This window comes from Mesocricetus auratus, unplaced genomic scaffold (assembly GCF_017639785.1).
Source record: "Mesocricetus auratus isolate SY011 unplaced genomic scaffold, BCM_Maur_2.0 Super-Scaffold_100010, whole genome shotgun sequence".
NCBI classification, from domain to species: domain Eukaryota; kingdom Metazoa; phylum Chordata; class Mammalia; order Rodentia; family Cricetidae; genus Mesocricetus; species Mesocricetus auratus.
The window spans coordinates 48,905,932-48,925,917 of NW_024429194.1; the positions used below are offsets into that span (position 1 = coordinate 48,905,932).

The window sequence follows — 19,986 nt, forward strand, 5'->3', positions numbered from 1 at the left end:
CAAGGTCACTAGTGATACTGGATGGCCAGTTCTAGGCAGGAGAAAGAAAAACAAAGTGAGTTCATTCATCTGTTAAGAAACGTCTTTAGAAACCCTAGGCAGAACTTGATCTTTGTTTTGGTTTGGATTTGTTTTTTCAAGACAGGCTTTCTCAGTATAACAGTAAACTAGTAATCTTTCTCATACTTGCTTCTTTTTTCTCTCTACTGTGTCTGCTATTGCTGTTAAGATATTCATCAATTAAGAATAAAATCTAACTATATATTTCATCTGGAGAACTAGAAATGCAAACCCAATGCTCTGCTTCAGAGAAGTTGTAGTTTAATAGGATTTATAAACTTGTACACAAGTTTCTGAGAAGAAAAAGTATTAAGTTTTTTTAACGTTTATTTATTTATTATGTTTACAGTGTTCTGTTTGCATGTATCCCTGCAGGCCAGAAGAGGGCACCAGATCTCATTACAGATGGCAGTAAACCACCATGTGGTTGCTGGGAATTGAACTCAGGACCTCTGAAAGACCAGCTGGTGTTTTTAACCAGTGAGCCATCTCTCCAGCCCCCCCAAAATTATTAAGTTTTGATGTCACTTTTGCGAAGAAGCTGTACTGGTGCACCACCTAAAATAAGCATTCTGTGTTCCAAGAAACTCAAAAGATGGTTTCAGCACATTTTTCATCTTTAAGGTGTGTTTATCATCTAGAAAAACAACCACCAGAAAATGATACTTGTGTATGGTTCATTATGAATTCATATGACTAAGTTAACCAGTCTCAAGAACCACATGATAAGTTGGCAAGCAGCTCAACAGAGTTAATGATGTAGTTCCTTTCAGGGTCCAAATGTCTAAAAACCAGAGCTGATGTAGATATTCTTCACCAAAATGTTCTGGCTTGAGATCCAGAAAGGACAGTTTTGACCCCCAAAACAACAGCAGCAGCAACAGCAACAACAGATGCTGATATGCTAGGGGAAAAGCATATTCAGGCAGGAAGAGCTCTCTTACCTGGGGAAAGGTTAGCATTTTTGTTCTATTTTGGCCTTCAACTGATTGAGTGAAACCCACCCCAAGTAAAGGAAATATGTTTCTCAAGATAGTTAACTGTCATCCATAGTAACCTCAAAGGAACACCTAAGATAGTGTTTATCTAAATATATGGGTAAATGAGATTAGAAATAGTTTTACCCTGGATGGGACACAAATATGTCATGAAACAGTAATGAGCATATGACAGGGTTCTCTGTGTAGCTTTATAGCCCAGGCTGACCTCGAACTCACAGAGATCCGTCTGTCTCTGCCTCCCGAGTGCTGGGATCAAAGGTGTGTGCCACCACCACCTGACTCACATGATATTTTAATGTCTCTAATAACTATTAACTTAACAATGAAGATAGCTGTAATTTCTGTTAGTATCCAAATCACAGAAAACTTTGTGCCCCCATGTACATTCATAATCTAATGAGAATATAAGTTTTAGTTGTAGATTGATCAAAGAATTAGAACTTTGTTCTTTTTGAAGTATTGAATTCTGTTCACAGCCCTGGGCCCTAGGCTGACAACTTGTTGGGGTGGGAGAGGAGGGCTGCGCTGACAGAGAGAAAAAGTCTGTAAGAGGGTTTCATTTGAGTTGAAAGAAGAGTAGGTTAGTTAGCACACAGTTCAGGGTATTCCCAGGAGGAGAGTAGCTGTAGACTAATGCTTGCAGAAGTGAGACAGCTTGAGTTCTCAGGGAATCGCTAATCAACACTGATGAGGGAATGCTGAATGTAGGGTACATTGCTGTCATGCCTGCACTCAAGCCGCTTATGCAGGAGGGGTACAAGTTCAGTGCCAGCCTGAGTTGTCTAGCAATACCTGTTCCAAAAAATATATAAATAAGGATTGGGACTCTGTTTAATTTATGCCTCAGTCCCTGATAACAGGGTCATTTGTTCATAAGCCTAGTGAACAAGTACTAATTAAACAGAAAACATTTAGCCAAACCATTATATCCATATCTCTGGTCACCTCTGTTTTTAGATCTGTTGGTGTCTTTATACATCGTCTACAGCTGAGCCTACGGGGTATTTCCTTTTCTTCTCCTAGTGGGCTAGTCTTGGTTGTAGAAATGCCAGCTTACTGTATGAAACCACACATAAGCCAAAGTCTTTTTTTCTCTTCTTTTCTTTGGGTTGTAGGGAATTTTACAAGGGTATGGAATAAGGTGGAGGTGACATTTTGTAGAAGTAAAAGCCCTAGATACTAGAGCCCTTCTTTTTCCTCTTACTTGTGCTTTTGTGGCCTGCTGCAGTCTTGTTGTGTAACTGTTCTAGTCAGGGTTAGCCAGTAATGTGGTCACAGTAGTTACAGCCAAACTTCAGATAATAACTTGGGTTTGTTTGTTTTTAAGAAAAAGGTGTATTTATTGCCTTGTAAAATCTGCATGGGCCTGGGTGATTACAGGTGGCTTGCTGTCTTGACTTGGTGGGTCAGCAGTGCATCCTTTTGATTCTGTTATCGGGGTGATATAGCAAGGTACGAATATGCTAGATACTGCTTTCTGGCAGTGAAATTCCATTGTGGAAATCATTTTTACTTTTTGATCACATCACATCTAACTAGAAGATAAAGAAGTAGAGGTCCTCTTTTGCATGCTGAAGAGGAGAAAAGAACTAATGTGTGTCTGTCACTTCCATTAATGATGGAATCTGCTGAGCTTCAGTCTGTGACTTAGTGGATCAGAGCACTCAATTCTTGAAGATGCGTTAGGTTACATGGTAACTATGAATACTTTCTCCCAGGATACAAGCTAGACAGGGAGCTGTTTTTAGGTTCCATCATCAGAAGGAACCACAGTTCTTTCTCTTTTAAAGTAGAAGTTCTCAGCCAGGGCAGCTTTGCTCCCGGGGCATATTTGGAGATATTTTGACAGTATTTGGAGATGTCAAATTCAAAGAAAATGTGAGTGGCCTCTTGTGGGTAGTGAGCTGGGATGCTCTGAACATCCTACCATGCATGTACAAGACAGTTTCACAATGTCAGGAGTGACCAAAATGCCGCTTGCCTTATGTGGAGTTTTTGGCCTATTAGTCCCGTGTTGTGACTCTTCCATAGGGACATACTGATTATCCAGCTACCTTATCATCTGTCATAGACACTTTGAACACCATTAAGTTTGCTGAATCTATCTGGGCAGTGGTGGTGCACACTTTTAATCTTAGCATTTGGGATGCAGAGAGGGTGAATCTGTGAGTTCGAGGACAGCGTGGTCTGGTCTACTGATCAAGTTCCAGGACAGGTAGGGCTACATAGTGAAACCTTGTCTCTGGGTGAGGGTGGGGTGAGAGGGTGGGTGAGTTTGCTGCATCTAAGGGCCAAATGATAACTTAGTTGCACTGCCACCTTGATTTGTTGCCTGTTCTTGCCTTGCTCCTTCTGGGTTATTTGGGAAATGTGATGAAACAGCATACTAATATGGTTTATGTTTTTTCTAGAATTTAAGCTGGCCTATCAGGTAGCTTCTGTATTATTTTTTCATTATTGTAACAAAATGCCTGACAACAAATTAAGGAAGGAAGGGTTTATTTTGGCTCACAGTTTTAGGGTAGGGTACATCATGTTGGCAGCTGGTCAAATTGTATCCACAGAAAGTAAAGATAGATGAATAGTGGTTGGCTCATTTCCCCTCTTTTACTCAGTGTGTTTCCATGGTGATTCCAAATCCAGTCATGTTGACAGTTCCTATTAGCCAGAACAACTTCTTTACAAGTGATAAAGGCTAGCTGAACCATTCATTTGAAGAATATAGTTTGGTTGGTAACATTAATGTGGAAAACTTCTAAATTGTGTGTGTGTGTGTATGTGTGTGTGCGCACACCTACGTACGCACATACATACATACATACATACAGTGGTATAAATGTAACTTTTATGTAAGGACCTTGTGACCAGTGAAATAAACATGATATTTTCAGCATAATCAACATGTGTGATATTCTTGGGTGAGATCTTCCAAGTTCGGGTAGTCTTGCCCGGTGTGGTGGTATATGCCTGTACTTTAAGCACTTTTAGAGCAGGATTACAAGTTTGAGGACAATCTAAACTAGATAGTACAAGACTCTAAGGAGGAGAAACAGTTTTTAGAGTCTAGCTTGATAGAGAGTTGACCCCACTGTTTACTGAAGGGGGATGTTCTGTATATATGTCTCTCTTATTGGTTGATGAATAAAACACTGTTTGGCCAATAGCCAGTAGAGGCAGGAAGATAGGCAGGGCTAGGAGACAAGAATGCTGGGGAGAGAGGCAGAGAAGGTGCCTCAAAGGAGACGCCATGTAGAGACTGGGAAGATAGGCCGTGCCAGGCGTTCTCTGCTAAGATAAGGCCCTGTAGAAAGACTGGGATAATAACAGATACATGGGATTACTGTATATAGGTAGATTATGTAAAATGTCTGAAATAGCACCAGTATGTTGGCTAGTTTTATGCCAATTTGGCATAATCGAAAGTCACTGGACAGGAGTGAGCCTCAATTGAGAAAATGCCTCCATCAGAGTGGACTGTAGGCAAGCTTGTCAGACGTTTTCATAATTAGTGATTGATGTGGGAAGGCCTGGCCTGTTGTGGGTAGGGCTACCCCTGGACAGGTGGTACTAGGTCTTATAAGCAGACTGAGTAAGCCATTGGGAGCAAGCCAGTAAGCAGCATTCCTCCTTGGCCTCTGCATCAGCTCCTGCCTCTAGGTTCCTCTTGTGTTCCTGTCCTTACTTCTGTCAGTGATGAACAGTGATGTGGAACCATAAGGCAAACAAACCCTTTCTTTCCTCCCCGAGTTGCTTCGATCATGGTGTTTCATTACAGCAATAGTAACCCTAACCTAAACAGCAAGTATAGTACATGCTATAAAATACTAGCTAGTGAAAATAAGCCCTGTAATAATGTACAAATCTTTAAGGAGAAATATAGGCTGAGTATATAGAAAATCTTAGAGGCTTGAGAGATGGCTTAGGGATTTAGAGCACTGACTACTCTTCCAGAGGACCTGGGTTCAATTCCTAGCACACACATGGCAGCTCACTGCAGTCTGTAACTTTAGTTTCAAGGGGACTCTGACACTTTCTGGCCTCTGCTGACACTGCACACGTGTGTTACATAGACATACATGCACACAAAATGTTCATACACTTAAAAAAGAAAAATTATAAATCTAAATAGGAAAGACATTCATTAAAAACTACTATAAGAGGATTGACAGATCTGATTAGCTATTTTCCTAATTCGTTATAAGATTTAAAAATAACTGCTTTGTATACATTTAATTATATTTAAAGTTAGAAAATGTATATCGACTTTTCTAATATTTAATGAGTTAATAATAGTCATTGTTAGAAAGGAAGAAGTGTATTGATGCTTAGATGTCTGTTCCTCTTTCATGCCCCTCAATTTCTTTGTTTTATTTTTTGTTTTAAATTGTCCCATGATGTAGCCCAGATTGACTTTTTTAGACTTGGTATCTTCCTGCCTCAGCCTCAAGTGTTGAAATTACGCAACAGGACACTTAATATCCTCTATTGTTTCCTGCTTTTTCTTTTTAGAGATTGCATTATGTATAATACCCATAAGAAAAGTGCTACACCATTTGAGTGTAGCCGGGCTTTAGTGGCACACCCCTTTAATCCCAGCACTCGAGGCAGAGGCAGGCGGATCTCTGTGAGTTCGAGGCCAGCCTGGTCTACAGAGCCAGTTCCAGGACAGCCTCCAAAACAATACAGAGAAACCCTGTCTCGAAAAACCAAAACAAACAAACAAACAAACAAACGAAAAACAAACCATAAGAATTAGGATCAGGGTCTTGAAAATATATGTATACCCATGTTCCTTTCAACATTATTCATAATACCTAAAAGTTGGAAGCTGTCAAGTAAGTGCCCATTAACAGATGAATTGATTAGGAAAATATAAAACGTCCTGTGCATACCCTGGATTATTGTCCAGCCTTAACAAGGGAGAACATTCTACAGTATTCTGTAACAGGTATGAATTTTGGATATATTATACCAAGAGATACTAGCAAGTCACACAAAATACTGATTCTTGTGTGAGGTATTTAGAGTGCTGAAAAATCAAGACATACAATAGAATGGTGGCTGCTAGGGAATGAATGGGGCAGAGACAACATGGGGAGTATCATTTAATAGTTATAAAGTTTATTTTTGTAAGATGAAAGGAATATGAAGATAGATAATGACTTATAACTGTATGAGTGCGTGTTAATATCACTGAACTGTACACTTAGATAAGGTGGTAAAATTTATATATGTCTTATACTACAATAAAAATGGAGGGCAAACACAAACAGGAAAATGTCAATTAGCTTACATATTTTTACCTTAAAGTTTGTTTTGAAGTGTGTCTGTTAACTACATAAGGATGGGAATGTTTAGAGGTTAAAATGTGATCACATCCAGAGATTTCCTTTTTTCATTCTGTTCTTTGAATACCAGCTTCTTTAAATCTTATAAACCTAGCATGTTTACATAAGTCCTCCTAAACTGGATATTACCTTCTAGATTCTTGGGAATTTGTGTGGACAACTCATCTCTAGGATCCCTCTCCCATTCATTCATTCATTCATTCATTTTGAGCTAAGATCTCTTATAGCTGAGAATTACTTTGAACTGACCCTCCTACCTCAGGCTCCTGAGGGCTGGGCTTGTAGGCAGTGGGGTACCATGCCTAGCTCATTCTCCAGTTTTTTTAAAAAAAAATCTTTTTTGTTGCCCAAATATTTGTTCCATTTGTTTTCCCAGTATCTCAAGGAACCATGATTTTTTTTTTTTTTTTTGGTTTTTCGAGACAGGGTTTCTCTGTGGCTTTGGAGGCTGTCCTGGAACTGGCTCTGTAGACCAGGCTGGCCTCGAACTCACAGAAATCCGCCTGCCTCTGCCTCCCAAGTGCTGGGATTAAAGACGTGCGCCACCACCGCCCGGCTGGAACCATGATGTTTTTAAGGGAAAAAATGACCCTGTTATCAACAGCTGCCTCTAGAGAATGGCTTTTGGCATTGGCTAAAACTCCTGGTCAGTGCTAAGCAATGATAGCTTTGTAGGTGGGGTCTTCCAGGAAATTACATTTCCCTGGAAATGAAGCCTTGAAGGCACCTTAACCTGGTGTGTCCTTCAGAGGCTGCCCCCAGTGGTTCGCACTGTGGTTGTGGGCTGTTAGTTCTCAGCTGTTGTGGAGCATGGGGACAGGGCATATTAAAGCTGTACAAAACTCTGTTCTTAACCAGATTCAACCTACCTTCCCCGTGTGTGGGGAATACGGATGTGGTATGTGTGTCCTTGTTGAAGCAGAGTCTCTTGTTTAATTTCTGCTTCAGGCCCTTGAGCTTCCTGGGGTTTTCCTGCCCCACCACCCATCTCTCTATATGGGTGTTAAAATTATAAACATGCTAATGTCTACTCTGTTGAATTTTGGAGATCCTGACTCTGAACTCTGGTCCTTAGATTTGCATGGCAAGTGCTTTCTTTATCTACTCAACTGTCTCCACTGCTGCTTTTCTTGAATATACACGTCCCAGTTTGCTTTAAACTTTTGGTTAATTTCCAAAGTTCATTAGGAATGTTAGTCTGACAGTGTTTCTCATGCTTCATTGCTTTTATGGAGGATAGATTTTTCTGAAGCCATTATTCTGTTGTTTTCACTGCCATCACCTATGATACAGTTACTGGCAGAGCTCAGTGGGTAGCCAATGAAGATTCCCAGGTTCCTGTGTTCTAGAACAAGGGATTGGACAGGGATATGTGGCTAGCAATAGATACAGTTAGAGGGTTAGAAACTCAGTAGTAAGGAGGACAGTGACCCTTGGTGAGCCGTTTGCATAGCACCCACATTTTCTTGTATTTGCCTTATGATACGTTTGTTTTGTTTGTGATTTATCGGTTACCTGGCCGTCCTGGTTCTCAGGTCAGTTTCTTTGCTATCCCAACCTCAGCATTTGTGTAAGGTTTTTCTGAATCTTATTCAGCCCTATTTTCTTGCCTCAGTGCTCTTACATAATTTTTCCTTTCCTTCCTTGTATATGAAATTACTGTTACCTTGTGTAGACATTGTGGATATAGTGGTGAATAAATACTTCCTCCCACATGTAGCTAGCCTTGTAGTCTAGTGGGGCAAAATAGATAGTAGATGAGTTTGTTTGGTTTTGCAGTGTGGAAGATTGAACACAGGGTCTTGTACATGCTAGGCAGGTGTTCTACCCCAGACTACAGCTGCTCCACAGTAAACACATAATAATAACTACCATTCAGAGCAGTGAATATGATTTGGGGATCAAGAGTGTTTGAGAACAGATGGTGGGCTCTTCCAGGGGCTCATTTTCCTTTACACTCTGAGGAGGTAAGACCTGAATAAACAAACAAAACAGTGTAAGCAGCTGGCAGCACAGACATTGGCAAAAATGAGCAAGAATGAGATTTGCATGCTGAAGACATAGCAAGACAGTGTCACTAAAGCAGGCAGATAGCCAAGAATGGAAAAGACAATTATTGCTAAAATTATATAACTTAAAATCATTGGTAACTAGGACATGTCGTTGAGTAGTAATTTTTTTATTTTATTTTTATTTTTATTTTTTGTTTTTGTTTTTTCGAGACAGGGTTTCTCTGTGGCTTTGGAGGCTGTCCTGGAACTGGCTCTGTAGACCAGGCTGGCCTCGAACTCACAGAGATCCGCCTGCCTCTGCCTCCCGAGTGCTGGGATTAAAGGCGTGCGCCACCAACGCCCGGCTATTTTTGATTTTTATGAGACAGGGTTTCTCTGTATTGTTTTGGTGAGTAGTAATGATTTTTGTTACTTATTGTTTTCATTATTTTCTTTTATAGGCTGACCTTTTAGCATCATAGGGTTGCTGGGCTGATTTATAATGTTGACTTCATTGTGCATAAGTTTTGAATTAAGTATTGCTTGCTAGTCTCTGAGTTCGATGCCAGCTTGGTCTACTAATGAGTTCCAGAACAGCCAGAACTGTTACACAGAGAAACCCTATCTGGAAAAACAGAAAACAAAACAAAGCAAAACAAAATGCACCTTCTAAAGTTTTCATAAGCTCCCCCAAACAATTCCACTAGGGACCATGGGTTCAAATATATGAACTTGTGTGGGACATTTCTCATTCAAACACCACATTCCACCTAAGGGCCCCTACAGGGTTATGGCTATCTCCTGATACAAGACACATTTAGTCCAAACTCAGAAGTATCTCTGGGCGTTAATAGTCTCAACACTGTTCAAAGTTTCTTTCAGAACTCTTACTATGATCCCGTGAGCTGGTTGTAATGATGTATACCTTTAATCCCAGTACTCAAGAGGCACTGGCAGTTGACCTATATGAGTTTGAGGCCAGCTATGGTTTGCATGGTGAGTTTCAGGCCAGGCAAGGTGGTGGTTTATGCTATTACTTGTCACCTTCGAAATATTTCAGATAGCAAATTATCTGCTTTCCTACTTATAATTTGAAGCAGAAGAAATTAGAAATACTATATGACACATAAAATAATCAGTGATTTAAAAAATACATCTTTTCCTTACTTTCTATTGGATTTCTAGCTAGAGTTGGCTCTGTGTAACCAAAGATGACCTTGAACTGCTAATCTTCTTGCTTCCACCTCCCATTGTTGGAATTATAGTTGTGTACCGCCATGCCTGCTTTGTGTGGTAGCTTGTGCATGCTAGGCAAGCTTTCTACCAAGGGAGCCACATTCCTAGCTAAAAAAAATATTTTCTGAACATTAGCTTTTCCTTTGTGTTATATTCTAGCTATCTTAGTATTATTAGTATTAATTATAGATAATAGAAGAAAAGTTAGATGCATGTGGGTAGTTCTTATGGCCATATTCCCTAGTTATTCTCACACAGCTGGAAAAGTTTGAGGATAAAATCAGTGGATCAAAACGTAGTCCACCTTACCCTCCGTGGGTAGTTAACTAGTGCTGATTCCTTGTCTTGGGTGTACACTGCATAAATCTTTCCCCTTGCTGGTCTCATTGGCTCAACTAGATAAACTGGGATTACCAAATACATACAATCAAGAGTTTGTGTTGGGTTCCTGCTTGATAAAGTGCAGGCTATTTGAATTCTACTTCCATCCTGACTAATTTTATGTTTCTCTGTTTTCAAGTACATTATTTTTTTTCTGGAAAGTGTATTGTTCCAATTCAATTTTTTTCTCACTTATTATAGTTTTTCATATACCAGTTTGATTTAGCACATCTTTTTTTTTTTTTAAATACATTTAGCCAGAGCTGGTGGTGGTGGTGCATGCCTTTAGTCCCAGCACTTGGGAGGCAGAGGCAGGTGGATCTCTCGAGTTGGAGGCCAGAACTGTTACACAGAGAACCCTGTCTTGAAAAATAAAAGATATTTAGCCACGTATGATGGTGCATGCCTTCATCTCTGAGTTTCCTGTGCTCCTTTCAACTATCTCTGTACTTAGGAAGGAAGGATCTGTAGTCTTTAACTGATCTTTAATATGATTGGTAGGCAGTTTATGAGTTCTGAACACAGCCATCTCTAATCACAAGGCACTTATTTTTCTGGATCCTGGCAGTTTCCTAACATTCACAAAGTACTAGTTAGTTAGTTTTCATGGGGCCATTAGAGAAGGATCCCTGCAGCTCTCTAGAGGCTGTCTCAGGGATGACACCAGGTTTGCCCTCCTTATATTGAAGCCTCAGTACTTGAGGAAGTAAGTTGATTGTTCTTCACTGACAGTGTCCGTTATCTCGAGACCTAAGTTTTTTTTTTGGCACACACCTTTGATCCCAGCACTGGAGAGGCAGAGGGAGATAGATCTCTATGAGTTTGAGGCCAGGATCATCTACATAGTGAGCTTCCAGGCCTGCTCGGGGTGTGTAGTTAGACCCTGTCTCAAAGGAAAGTTTCAAGGAAGAAGCTACACCTTTGCCTATCATTGTCTTGTTGACAAAGGGAAGGCCGTTCCCTAGTCTTTTGATTTTTCTTTTCATTGTGTGTGTGTGTGCGCGCGCGCGTTCACGCGCGTGTGCATACACAAGTGCATATGCACATATGTGAGCATATGTGTGAGGCCAGAGGTCAGTGTTAGGTATTTTCTTCAATGGTTCTCCATCTTATTATTCTTTAGTAGACTATCTTTTGAAATAAAATTTATAATAAAAACACTTGCAATATAAAAATAAACATTACACACTAAAATTAAGGAGACTCAAAACAACTCAGTGAACTTTTTTTTTCTTTCAAGCCAGATTTTTCTGTGTAACAGTCCTAGCTGTCCTGAAACTCACTTTGTAGGTCAGGCTGACCTTGAATTCACAGAGATCCACCATCCGCCTCTGCCTTTTAAGTGCTAGGATCAAAGGTGTATGCTGCCACCACTTAGCCCTAACTCAGTGAACTTTTATACAGTTAGAATAGACATTTATTTAAATAGAAGCTGTGGAACTTCACATTAGATTTTAAATTTTAAGTATTGAATATATTTTATGTACTTATCCTCTTTTATTTTTGGTTGTGAGCCTAGCCTTTAACGGCTGAGCCATCTCTCCAGCCCAACTTATCCTCTTTTATAACTCGTCTTTCATAACTGAATTACCCGTATCAGTCCTTCCTCATTCTCTAATATTTAGCCTTTCTTGTTGTCTTTATGCTATACTGTACGTACATGTACATTTGTTTATACATATAACTATATTATTGACTGGATTCTTCATATGAGAAAGAACATGTAATTTTTTTTCTTTCTGAGATTGTGTGACCTTCCTTAATATTACATATTTTAAGTCTTCCATTTTTCTGCAAATTTTTAAACTACAATTTTTCTTTAGAGCCAAATAGTACTCATATATTTTTCCTAGATTTCCATTATCTATTCATTTGTTGATGGGTAAATAGGTAAATAGGTTGATTCCAATTCTTTGCTATAATGAATAAACTTGGAGATCCAAATATCTCTATGGGAGGTTATGTCATTTTCTGGGTATATGCCTAGGAGTAAAATAGCTGGATCATATGGTAGTTCTATTTTTAATTTTCTGAGAAATATGCAAACTGATTTCCACAATGGCTGTGTTAATTTGCACCCCTACTGACAGGGAGTAAGTGTTGTCTATGACAGACATTCTAACTGGGGTAAGGTGGTATCTCAAAATAGTTTTAATTTACATTTCTCTGATGGTGAGGGATATTGAATACTTTTAAAAAATAGTTATTGATCATTTGTGTTTCCCAAAACAAAACGAAAACTAATCTATTCAGTTTATTTGCCCACTTGTTGATTGACAGTTTTATTTCCATCATATTTGATTTCTATAATTTTTTGTAAGTTCTGGATATCAGCCCTTGTCTGAACTGTGGCTGGTATAGATTTTCTCCCATGCTGTGGGCTGTCTGTATGCCCTGCTGACTGTGTCCTTTGCTACAGAACCTTATTTTCATGGAGTCCCATCAGGAGTTAGTCCCTGAGCTGTGGTGTTCTATTTAAAAGTCCTTTTTTAGCTAATCCAGTATCTTGAAGGGTATCCCTGTATTTTCTTCAAAACTTTTCAGTGTTTCTGGCCTGAGTTAAGGTCTTTGATACATTTTGAATTGATTTTTTTTTGTACAAGAAAGATACAAATCTAATTTCATCTTCTGTAGGTAGAAGTCCAGTTTTACCAGAACCATTGGTTGAACAGGTTCTGTTTTCCAAAGTATGTTTTTACCTTGTTTGTCAAAAAATTAACTTGGTTTAGCTTTGTCATCTTATTTTCAGGTCTTCTAGTCTATTCTATGTCAGTACCAGACTTTCTTTATCACTATAGCTCTGTAGTAGAATTTAAGGGTGGGGTTTATTATAATAATGCCCCTAGTAATGTTCTTGGTTCCATATGAATTCTTGAATTTTCTCTAAACATGTGAAGTATGATACAGAAATTTTGGAAGATAGTCCATTAATTATATAAATTAAGTAATTAAATATTTTTAGAATATTAATTGTGCCATCCCAGGAAAATAGATTCGACAAACTGAGCTTGTTTTTTTTGGCAGAGTTAATATAGTTCAGTTGCCATAGTCACTGCCTTTTGTTTATTTAAAAAAATGTTTGCCCAAGTTGGGCATGATTGTGCATATCTGTAATCTCAGTACTTGGGAAGTTCAGGCAAGGAAGATTGAAAGTTCAAGACTAGCTTCTCTACATAGTGAGACATTGTCTCAAAGGAAAAAAAAAGAAAGGAAGGGGAGGATGGAAGTTAAATTTGGTTGTTTACACAGATGTTTTGCTGTACACCTGCCCCCCAACACTTAGGACACCTTTCGAGAGAAAGTTCTCTCCTACCATGAGGGTTCCCAGAATCAAACGCAGGTCCTCAGACTTGGCAACAAAAGCCCTAACTCAGTGAAGCATCATCTTGCTAATCCTTGAAATATATGCTTTTGTGAATGGTGTAAATTAGAGTCAGTATTTTTATAAGGAAAATACTTGATTTTATAGTTAATCTCCAGCAATTTAAATAACCTATGTAACATCTTAAAGATAATTAATGGGATACTAGATGCTAAAATTTGAGACTTTGTGTCTCCAAAATAATGTTTTTTTCCTTGGATATGATAAAAGTGCACAAGTATGCTCACTACTACAGAATGTGTTAGGGTTAGGTGAGCTACAGTGAGTAAGTAAAAGTGTTTACTACACAAGTGTCAGGGAACTAAATTCATTGTAAAACGCCAGGTCTTTCTGCCTTTGTTTGGAATCTCAGTGCTGAGGGGGACATGATTTATGTCCATCTGTTGATAGAAGGCAGACACGTTTCTGGGGCTTGCTGACTGCCAGCCTAACCAAAAAGTGGTAGAGCTCCATATTCATTATTGTATGAAGGGGATAAGGTAGGAAGCAATAGAGGCAGACACTCAGTGTCTTCCACATGATCTTGTATGGTTGCATAGAGCCTCACACATATGTACATGTGCACTACCAGTGTTTGCACCCACACAAACATGAAGAACTGTTTTATGAGTGTGTTGTTTAAAATATTTTGTGTGTATGTTCTTGAGAATATTCTCTTACTATTTGAATTTTCATTTTTTATAGAGTTGGAAAATATTTAACTGTCAACAAATGAATTCCACACTTGAACTCTGCCGCATTCCTGTGCCACCTCCTCCTTTAGAAAACTGATCTTAAGACAGGTAAAATTATGACCTTAATTTTTTAAGAGGTGAAAAATAAATTTCCCATATGATTAAGCATGTTAAGAATTTTTGGTAATCTTTGGTGAGTAGCTTTATTTATTATACAGTTTTACCTGAAATAAACATATCTTAGTACCTTTGAATTTAAGTCTTGAATTATTTTAGTAATTGCATTTAACAAATGTGTTATCTGAATTTTACTTTGTTTAGTTAATTTATTCAGCACAATTGTACTATCAGGGTACATCAGAATCACTGTTGTCTAAAGCAACTTTTGTGACCATGACTGTGTTCCTTTTCTGTTTTATCTGATAAAGGAAAATAACCACATGTAGCTTCTGAGTATTTGACATTTGGCTAGAGCAAATAGCCTGTTCTTTCCAGTGCTTATTAATAATGTACAAAATATATAAAAGCCAGGTGTTGTTTTGTTTGCCTGTAAGCCCAGCACTTAGGAGAATTAGGACTCAGATTGGCAAGATTCAAAACAGGAACAAGGAACAAAAAACTTGAAAAGATAGTGCTTGTGCTGCATGGAGTCTGACCACTAGATCCAGCACCCTGATGAAGTCTCCAGAATGGCTACAGGCAAGGGGGACTCAAGGCCACCAGCCTTATACCCGTGCTAGCTAAAACTGAGTAGATTTGCCATTATAGAATCTAGCAATCACATGTTGCACTTGAGTGCCAGTGTTGTGGGGACTAGACTCACAGAGTTCAGAATTCAGCCTGATGGAGGACTGACACTGGTCGTGTATGTGTTCCTTTACCATCTCCCCACCCTGTGAGGAATAATGAACTTGGTTGGGATGGTGTCGTAAGTTAGAGTTCTGTATCTGTATAGATCCACATTAGGAGAGCAGGATAACCAACTTTAGGTTCTCAAGCATTACAGAAAATGCTAGTGTTTGCAGTACACGACAGATTGTCTTGTGAAGTGATGTCATCAGTAAAGACGGTAAAGCTGTCCAAGGTACATTCTGTTAGATTACAGACCCTCTTGCTTACCCTCCCCCAAAATCAGGCCACAGCCCCTTACAGGAGAGGATAAGCCCAGCCCTCCCCCTTGAAGCTACACGGTAAATTTACCCCAGGGCTAAATTATACTAAAACTTCTAATAATCCCTGAACAACTTAGAAACGTCAAGAAATGGCCATTGTTCAGGGGGTTTGTCTGAAACGGTCTTTCTCCTTCATCTCCCCTGCACATACACACCCCACCCAGTCCCACACCCACATGTTATCGTCTCTCTTACTTTTTTACTCTAAGCAGTCTTTCTTAATAAAGTTCCTCTCCGGTCTTTAAAAATATATATTAATTTATTTGCTGGCAGGGGTGGGGTGTGTGATAGTCATAGTACTGTACTGCCTTGGGGTGTCAGTTCTCTTCCTTCCACAGGTGGGCTTTAGGGGTCAGACTCAGGACTTGAGGCTTGGCAGCAAATGCTTTTACCCACTGAGCCATCTCTCTGACCCTCTCCAGGCTTGGAAAGGAAGCTCCCTCTCCCTCAAGGCCCTGCCATTTGTCTTGGATATGATGTTTTATCTCTCCTACTTAACTCTCACATTCAGGACTGATCATGCAACACCCGTGAGCATGAGACACTCTAAGAACATTCTGGAAGATAATTAGTCTCAACTTTCTTCATAAAATAACTGAACCTACATTAAAAAAAATTCATTCTTTTTAATTGTGTAATGCAGGTTCCTGAGGAGGCCATAGGCGTCAGCTTCCTCTAGAGTTCTGGGTGCTTATTAGCCATTTGACATGGGTGCTGGGGACCAAACTCAAGTCTTTTACAAGAGCAGTATGCTCTCATAACTTCTGAACCATCTCTCTAGTCTACTATAACACAGAATAGGTCTAATTTCTGTCTTTCCCAGAAAGCAGGAAAAACATTTTATTTGAATTAATTTAAATAGTCATTTTCAGCTTAGAGTGACTATCATATAGTACAGTCTTGCCTTAGGGCATTTAGTCTTTTCCATAGTAGCTGCCTAATCTAAGTTGTAGATGTATACTTTGAAATGTCTTCATAATTTTTTTCCAATTTTGAGGAGTATTGGGGAGGATTTGAGACAGGGTCTCTCTGTGTAGCCTGACTGTCCTAGAACTATCCCTGTAGACCAGGCTGGCCTTGACCTCAGAGATTTGCCTACCTCTGCCTCCTAAATGCTGGGATTAAAGGTATGTGCCACCTTGCCTGGCCCAATTTTTTTTAAACCCAGTTTAAGACTTTGCAGTAGGACTGGAGAGATGGCTTATTGGCTAAGAGCACTGGCTGTTCTTCCAAAGGGCCCAGGTTCAATTCCCAGCACCCACATGGCAGTTCACAACTCCAGGGGATCTGACACCCCCATAAAGACATTTTAAAAAAAGAAAAGCTTGCTGGGCGGTGGTGGCACACGCCTTTAATTCCAGCACTTGGGAGGCAGAGGCAGGCGGATCTCTGTGAGTTCGAGACCAGCCTGGTCTACAAGAGCTAGTTCTAGGACAGCTCCAAAGCCACAGAGAAACCCTGTCTCAAAACCAAAAAAAGAAAAAAAAAAAAGAAAAAGAAAAAGCTCAAAGAGGGAGAGATATTCCTTACAAAATTAAATTCTTAAAAATGCAGTAACAGTTATTACTGTCTCATATGTTGCACTGGTGATTCTATAGTTTTCTATATGTATACGTTTGGAGGGGCTGATCGAGACAGGGTTTCTCTGTGTAGCTTTGGAGCCTGTCCTGACACTCACTCTGCAGACCAGGCTGGTCTCAAACTCACAGAGATCCACCTGCCTCTGCCTACCCCCAGTGTACCACTGCCTGGCCATTTATTCTCATGAAACCCTTAAGAGCACTTTTTTTTTTTTAAATCCCTGTTGTATCCTTAGTATTTTATTCAACAACATTTCCAATAATAAATCATTAATAATTATTCTGGAATAAATATGCTTCTTGAGTTGTCAAAAACTTAAATAATTGTTATAGCTAACATGAAGTATATGGGGCAATCACGATTCTTAAGACCTTGTGTGTTATTTATTCTGCTAAGAAAAAAAATCTTGTCAGTTGGGTGTGGTGGCAGCATACTCTACCACTGGACAAGCAAAGACAGGAGGATCTCTGTGATTCAAGGTCAGCCTGGTCAACATGCTGAGTTTCAAGCCAACTCCGGCTTCACAGTGAGACCTGTCTCTTACAAAAACAAACAAAACCAGAAAACTTAACATAATCTTCCTTTGTCCTCATTTTATAAACAAAGAGTTTGGGGTGACAAAGAAGTAACTCTTCCAAAAATGCATGTTTTATGGGCCAAAATTCTCTTTAAGCCGCTATGATGTATTGGCACTTTTGTTCTCACTCTGTGCTGGGATCAGTCAGAGTCAGTGCCTTTTGCATGCTAGGCAAGCACCTTACCCACTGAGCCACATCCCCAGCCCTAGCTCTTTTTTTTCTGAAGCAGGGATCATAGTTTTGCTTAGATCTCAGAACAGTGTATGAGTGTACACTCTTCATAGCCCCACCCACCAAAGAAAGTAAATACATGTAAGAGCCTTGTTTTCTATCTCTTATCAGAATTTGTATATTTGTAGTTTCACTTTATCAGTATTTTAGTTTTTATTCATCACAAGACATGCCAAGCTGTAACAAAATAGATGAGTAATATAATGAAGTTTGTGTATTATTTACTAAGCAAGCAATTTAAAATCAGTCATATATATATATATATAGATAGATAGATATGATGTAACAATAAGAGGCACACTTACTGAAAGTAAAACTAAGTATTTATTGTAGAAATTACTCACAAGATACCAAACAAGTAACCCAGATGAGCCAAGTAGTCATGCCTAAAGTGGGTGTGGTTAGCGGTGTGGTAAACCGCTCTTTTATTACCTCATCTGTATGCGCCTCTAGTAAGTCACATGGTTAATGGCGGCATACAGGCTTCCTTCATATATATATATATATATATATATATATATATATATATATATATATTTTTTTTTTTTTTTTTTGGTTTTTCGAGACAGGGTTTCTCTGTATTGCTTTGGAGGCTGTCCTGGAACTCGCTCTGTAGACCAGACTGGTCTCGAACTCACAGAGATCCGCCTGCCTCTGCCTCCTGAGTGCTGGGATTAAAGGCGTGCGCCACCACCGCCCGGCCAAAATCAGTCATATTTTACTTATATTTAGTGCAAAGGGCGCAAGAGATGACTCTGGTTAAAACTGCATGCTGCTCTTGCAGAAGACTGAGTTTGGTTCCTATCTCCCACATCTGGTGACTCCTAAACACCTGTAAATCCAATTCCAGGGAATCTAATCTGATGCCCCCCCCTTTTTTTTGGCCCCTGAGGGTACATACACTCACATGATCATACCCACACTCAGACACATCACATGCATATATCTTTAAAATATTTGTATCTAATTTAATCTTCTGCTTTCCTTTTGCCCCCTTTCTATGTCATTATGGAAACATGGTTTGAGTGAGGCTGTTCTGGTTTGGTTTTGATTGCTTTCATAAACACCATGACTAAAAGCGTCCATCATTGAGGGAAACAAGGTAGGAATTCGAGGTAGGAGCTTGAAGCAGAAACCAACAGAGGAATTCTGCTTACTTTTCTTAGACATGTAGGGCCCACCTGCCTAGGAATGGTGATTACCCCCAGCAGTCAAGAAAATGCCCCACAGACAACAGCCACAGTGCATTTTGTCAGAGGCTGTTCTTCAGTTGAGTGAGGGTCCTTCCTGTTTCACACAGTGTCTTCAATGTTCAGTATCTTAGTTAGGGTTTTATTGCTGAGAGGAGATACTGTGACCACAGCAACCAGCAACTCTTACAGAAGAAAACATTTAATTGGTGCTGGCTTACAGTCCCAGAGGCTTAGTTCATTATCATCTTGACAGGAAACATGGCAGAGCGCATGCAGGCAGACATGGTGCTGGAGAAGGAACTGAGTTCTACATCTTAATCCAAAGGCAGAAGAAGTGAATACTGTGTACTAGGCATAGCTTGAGCATATAAAAGACCTCAAAGCCCACCCCCACAGTGACATACTTTCTCTAACAAGCCCACACCTACTCCAACAAGTCCACACCCTAATAGTCACTCTCTATGGGCCAAACATTCAAACATAGGAGTCTGGCAGCCATATCTGTTCAAATCATCACACCCAGTCAGTGATTATGAACCACTAAAGGATCCCCCATTACTTTAAAGCAAACCCCAAGCATTTCACCCCTAAATATTTCAGTATGTGTTATGTCTCTAAGGACTTTACAAAAAAACCTTTTGTACCATTATTAAATGTAAAAATAAACTTTGAGCAGGGCAATGGTGGCACACTCCTTTAATCCCAGTACTCCAGGAGGGAGGCAAGGGCAGGTAGATCTCTGAGTCCAAGGCCAGTCTGGTGTGCAGAGTGAGTTCTAGGACAACCAGGATTGTTAAACAGAGAAACCCTGTCTCGCAGAAAGAAAAAAAAAGAGTCATAGTTTTGGCTGGGAGTGGTGGCACATGCCATTATAATCCCAGCACCCATTAAAATCCTGGTAGATGCTTGGTCTCTGATTTTGAGGCTAGTCTGATCTAAGTAGTGAGTTTCAGGCCATCAGAGATACACAGTGAGACCCTGTCTTTAAAAAAAAAAAAGAGTCATATATATTTAATAACTCTTAATTTGTGATTTCCTTCATCTTTTTCTTTCTCTGGGTTCCCCCTCCCTGAGATCTATCTGGCTATTCTGGAGTTTACTCTGTAGACCAGACTGGCATTGAACTCAGAGAGATCCACCTGCCTCTGCCTCCTGAGT

At 39.6% G+C, this 19,986-nt stretch overlaps 1 protein-coding gene across 6 annotated transcripts in view; it reads left to right on the top strand.

Annotated features, from left to right (window-relative positions):
* Fam126b (family with sequence similarity 126 member B) overlaps window positions 1–19,986 on the top strand; it is a 64,981-nt gene that overhangs the window by 7,518 nt on the left and 37,477 nt on the right. For 5 of the 6 annotated variants that reach the window (XM_040753560.1, XM_040753557.1, XM_040753561.1 and 2 more), the window contains exon 2: window positions 14,084–14,181. The gene's annotated coding sequence lies outside the window, so the exon portion shown is untranslated. Of the gene's footprint in view, window positions 1–486; window positions 685–14,083; window positions 14,182–19,986 lie in introns of those variants that run through there. The other variant, XM_040753559.1, reaches the window with a different exon arrangement.